Here is a 6,000-nt window from a genome sequence, read left to right as displayed (position 1 = left end):
CAGATAATATTCTGCCTTCGTGTTTTTGCCACCGAAGTGGATAACCTCACATTTATCCACATTATACTGCATCTGCCATGCATTTGCCCACTCACCTAACCTGTCCAAGTCACCCTGCAGCCTCTTAGAGTCCTCCTCACAGCTCACACCACCACCAGCTTAGTGTCATCTGCAAACTTGGAGATATTACACTCAATTCCTTCATCTAAATCATTAATATATATTGTACTGCACTGAATTGCTCAAGTCTGTGGAGCGGGGCTTCAACGCACAACCTTCTGACTCTGAGGTAAGAATGCTACCATCGCTAAGGCTGGCGTCTTGTACAGATTCATCATTACCTCCTTGCTAATTTCCATTTACACAAAATTTAATTTACATATTGAGATTGAATCACACCGTGGTACAAAATCTGACTTTTGGCATGTTCAAATGGAGTGCCATTTTATTAGTAGAATCTGTTCAAGCCAGATTGCTGCCCCTGCAAGCTGCTTCTGCTTCACTAAAGCTATCCCACAACTTTCTATGTCCCTAAACAAACTGGAAAAAATCATCAGTGCTAAGTGAAAATATTATACTATCACATTGGTGTCTCCAGACACTCCGTATTCTGTAGATTTATAGCTTACTCTGTATTTAACATGGTTCATGCTAGTTTTGTTTAATGATGGGTCATTTAAAAGAGGAATCCTCATCTAAAGTTGATAAACTAATTAACAATGTTTAATGATTTTCTACGGTTTATAAGACCTCGTAGCCCTGGGGAGATTTTTTTTTTATTTTCACTGTAATGGATCTTCTTCCTAAAGGGAAATTGTTCCAGTAAATCCCTCCCTCTTTATTATGTTTGTATTAATCGCTCCTGTAATCAGTGAGGGTATCTATAGTTTTGCTTAGAGGATGCCATTGTGAATTCCGTCAATCAGCTTTTCTATAAGGTTGCTCTGAAATCAGTAGAAGCCTGCAAATACTCAGTGCGATATGCCCAGTACTTATTTACTACAAACCACAAGAGTTTTCACAGCCCGAGCTTGTTATGGAACTGTACAGTATTATTGTGCAGCACCTTATGACCTTTTTGATTCACTTTTCATACACAACAGGACAAACATTAAGACAGTTGGAATTCTGCTGCAAGAAGATCACTGCAATTAGACACAGTGAGACATTTCTGATTTTGGCAGGACAGGGAGAGTGAAATAGTAATCGAGAGACACAAGAAAAGGACAAACCAAGGGGGGTAAAATTCTCTTTTAACAAAACACAAGGGACTGCTTGGTTTTTTCCCATAATTAACGACCCACTAATGATATTCACATTCTCAGAAATCACATGTTTCAAAGTTAAGCTTTCCCACGATTTTGTCTGTAGGTTGTTAATCTTGGAAAAACAGACATTCTCCAATCTTTCATTAAAAGAGAATTTCATTCACCCCTAAAGGAACAGAAAATGAAAAAAGACCAAATTGGTAAATTTAAGCAAATAAAAACATCTTAAATTCTTTCTCTTCCCTTTTTTCAGTTGAATTCAAATTTCCAAATCCAGTTTACCAAGCAAATCTGTTTTTGACTGAAAATGGTTTTGGACAACTGAGTTTTCAAACTGGACACCAATTACTTAATGTCATAAATAAAATGGAAAAAAAAGTGCAAATGTTGGAAATCTGAAAGATAAACAGAAAGTTCTGGAAATACAAAGCAGGTCCACCAGCATCCGGAAAAGAGAAAAGACAGGTTAGCTTGTGAAGGGTTAACATCACAAGCATTATTCTGTCTTTACACAATACAATATGATCAGTTAATCAATATCCTTGTGACAGAACTTAACATGTGCCTTGATTTAGATCATAAGAATCTCTATATATTTGTTGATGGAACTTTAGTTATGCTTTCTATTGTAACAGTTTAAAATTACTTCTGTGAACAATTCTGCTATTTTTGTGAAGGATGGAATAGAAAGAACTTGCATTTATATAGCGCCATTCATGACCTCAGGACGTCCCAAAGAATTTACAGTCAATTAAGTATTTTTGAAGTGCAGTCACTATTGTAATGTAGGAAACATGGCAGACAATGTGCACACAGCATGGTTCCACAAACACCAATGAGATAATTGACCAAATAATCTGTTTTAGTGATTTTGGTTGAGGGATAAATATTGACCAGGATAACTCCCTGATATCCTGCTCTTCTTCGAAATAGTGCCATGGGATCTTTTATGTTCACCTGAGAGCTGCAGGATTGAACCTGGAAGATCGGTTAAATAAATAAAGGAAGATAGCTGGAGGATAGGTTAAATATGAGGCTCTCATGATAATATTTAAATGGCCAACCCACCTCCTGGGAGATTTTTTAAATTTTAACATCCCATCCGACCCAAAACCACCCACTAAAATTACCCCCAAATTGTCAAAATTGGCACTGAAGTATAGGAAGAGGCGGTCTGCTTGTTGTTTATATCTGTAAGCAATCCCCTATCAAGTCCCGGTTGGGACATCGCTTGAGATGTATCAATGTATGTAAGATGCTCCTGTGAGAGAAGATGCTATCATTATCCTAAAGGCTGAACAGTCGAAAAAAAGTTTTGTTTTTCAAAAGTTATCTACCAGTCTTCCTTTATAACTTTGGCAGGAGACTGGTAGAACCCTCACAGAATTTCAAGGCCATATTGTAAATGTACGGTACATGATATTAAGAAATCATGAAAGCCATTTGCTAAACGAATCATCAGGTCAAGTCTTTGTTAGATATTAGGCATTACGTCTGCCTGACTCCATGTACTCACTAGATATCAGGAAATTCCAGAACTATTTGAAGATATGAAAGTTATGTGACACTGTTATGGGGCCCAGAATAGACTGCCAAATGGACAAGGGCAGCTCACTATTACATCATTCCAAAAAGAAGCAGAACTTTCAGAATAAAATCTACAAGCAGTGTTGATCAAAATAAAGAGAAAGAGTTAAAGAGAAATGAATACGTGCTTCAGGAGCAATGCAGACAATTATCTTAAACTGTGGGACAGCACTTACCTGAAGTTTATATTATGTCATTGTCTAACAGCATATTGGCTATTAACTGTTCACTAGTTTTCCTGTTTAATGATGACCTTACTGGATAGTACAAAATGTTAGCAGTTTGTTCTCGATTTATCATTGAGAATGGAAACTTCTGACTTCAAGAAAATAGTTGATCTTCTTGTTATAACCAGTAAAAAGCAAAAGTCTGCAAGCACCTAAGGGTGCAAGTACTCTGCAGCTACTGGTCAGAGAATGTGAAGTGCAGTTTGGGTTCTCGCAAGTCAGAACCATGTTAATGGGCTCAATTTCCCCCAGTTATCTGCACGTTTTTTTTGGCGCACGCCACTTTTTTTGGCCTAAATTAAAATATCCAAGCTTCCCCAAAGTTTCTGTGCCAGTGTAACTTAGTTAGTTATGATTTTTTTAGGTTTGTATTTTTTTGCATCTTAGCCTGATATCTGCACCAGTTTTTCAGATTTATGCAAGTTTGGCCAACTTACATTTCTCCTAGGATGGTGTATATGACCACTCCCAAAAAACCATCTGGGTATTTAAGAAAACCCAGTGCACGTTAAAATGTCTGCACAGAAAGACATTATTGATTTTATGCAGTTTTGGAGGGAGTCAAGAAGACATTAAATATGCATCATGAAGCTTAATTTTTTTTAAACTTAAAATGGAGAAAATGGAAGTCGAATGCAATTTTTAAATTTTGGATTTTTTTCCAAAGTGCCACGCCACCACCAAATGTCTCCTCACCGGGCTCGAGGGTTGGAGCCGACAGAATCGCTCTCTGACCCGGACACAGGGACTTGGCTTCAAAAGAAGCCCGGAAGGGTGGGAGGCTGGAAGCCGAACTGAAGGCATGAGAAGCCTTACACTATGCAGCAGTTTCAGAAGAAGCCTGGGTCGGCGGGGGGGCTGGTGGGGGGGCGGGTGGGGGGTGGTTGCCAAGCCTCTGTGTCTGGGCAAGGGAGCGATTCTGCTGGTCAACCCTTGAGTCCAGTGAGGAGACGTTCGGTCAGTGGTGGGGTAGTACTTTGAAAAAAATCTCAAATTAAAGAATTGAATTAGACTTCGTTGCCCCAAATGTCCTCATTGAATGCCTAGCTTCCCGTTCTAAGCAAGCCTATTGCACATGCACAGACCAGGGTGTGGTCCATACTAGGGCGTCGACCTTGGGGAGAGAGAGAGAGGAAAGCAGCTTTAACTTTGTCCTGCTGTTTTGAGTTTCTTGCAAAGGTACAATTTAATTATGGGGGCAATATTAACAATGCCATACCTCGTGCAAGCCTTCTGCATGATGGTGCTGTGGAGGAGGCGATTGATTCAACGTCATCGCATAATGAATCTCAGAGTATGTCGGATGATGGGCAGGAGACTTTACCCACATTGGGTGTATCGAGACAGGTATTCATACCTGCACTTGAGTGATGCAGACTATGTGAGGGCTGCGTTTTCACAAATATGTTGTAACCAAGATCTATGAGTTATTAAAAGCAGACCTGTAACCTAGAAGCATCAAGAGGACTGCTTTGTCAGTTGAAGTGAAGGTTACAGCTGCACTTTCATTCTATGCATTTGGTTCATGCCAGGCCACAACTGGGGATGTGTGCAGCATTTCTCAACATGTAACACATATTTTCATTCGGCAGGTGACTGCTGCACTATATGCCCGGAGGAATGACAACATAAAGTTCCCCATGACCACCCAGGCAATGCATGAAAGGGCTGTGGGCTTCTCTAGGATTGCTGGCTTCCCAAAGGTACAGGGCTGCATTGACTGTACCCACATCGCCTTGCGAGCACCTTTGGAGGATTCCAAGATGGACAGGAACAGAAAAGGCTTCCAATCTGTTAATATGCAGCTCGTGTGTGATGACATGCATTGCATCATGTCAGTTGATGCGAGATACCCTGGGAGCACCCATGATGCATTCATCCTACATGAGAGCGCTATATTTGCCATGTTTCAGCAGCAGCCAGAAGGGTGCTGGGAGACAAAGGGTATGGCCTCACCACCTGGCTCATGACGCCCCTACGCGTAACCCGGACAGAAGCTAACCGGGAATACAACATGTCACACATTGCAACGCGCAGCATAATAGAGAGAACCATTGGCATTATGAAATATTCTTGTAACCATCTTTAAAATTTTCAGTTAAGATCACTCACAAACTTTAAGATCATTTACGAACTTTAAGATCACTTACAAACTTTTAAACTTGTAAATTTACATAATTTACAAAAAACTTTAAATTTGAGAACAGTTACAACAGTAACAACAATAACAACTACACCAGCAGCAAAAAAAGGCTGCACCCATCTCTCCTCCACCTTAATCTAAGATCACCCACTGTGCTTGGTCTTGTTGACTCCAACCCTGCCCGCAGGCGGTGGCACAATGTTTTCGGGTTGGTATTAAACTTATTCTTTCGAACATCTCGGGTAATGCACACTTCTTGATGGGGGGTGTGGACAAGCGCTAATATGGAAGGCCCGGCTTGGGCCTCTTCAGGGGCAGGTCTGGGGATTGGAATGGGAGTGGCAGTTGATTCTGCCAATGGCCGTGGGGTCTGGACGTGTTCCCTCATTGCAGCAGCTAACTCCGACATTCCCTCGCTCATGTGCCCTGACAGTGTCTCAACTACCTGCAACATTCCCTCGCTCATGCTCGCCAACAGTGTATCAGCTACCTGCGACATTTCCTCCCTCGTGTTCACCATAGTGACTCAACTACCTGCAACATTCTCTCCCTCATTCCCTCATGTGCTCGGACAGTGTTCCCATTTCTCGTGCGCGTGTTGTTACTTCTCCCAACAGTCTCATCACCCACCTCACTGATGGTGTACAGGAGTGATCGTGTAAGGTCAATGCTCTCCGCACTCATTACCATCATCTGAATCACATCTGTTAGATCATGCACCTCAGGAGAGCGCTGTCAAGCTCTCCTCCCCCTCCTCACCCTGGGTGTGGCTCAC

Source organism: Pristiophorus japonicus, chromosome 5 (assembly GCF_044704955.1).
Source record: "Pristiophorus japonicus isolate sPriJap1 chromosome 5, sPriJap1.hap1, whole genome shotgun sequence".
Lineage (NCBI taxonomy): Eukaryota > Metazoa > Chordata > Chondrichthyes > Pristiophoridae > Pristiophorus > Pristiophorus japonicus.
The sequence above is the reverse complement of the archived record's forward strand: the minus strand, read 5'-3'. Positions refer to the sequence as shown.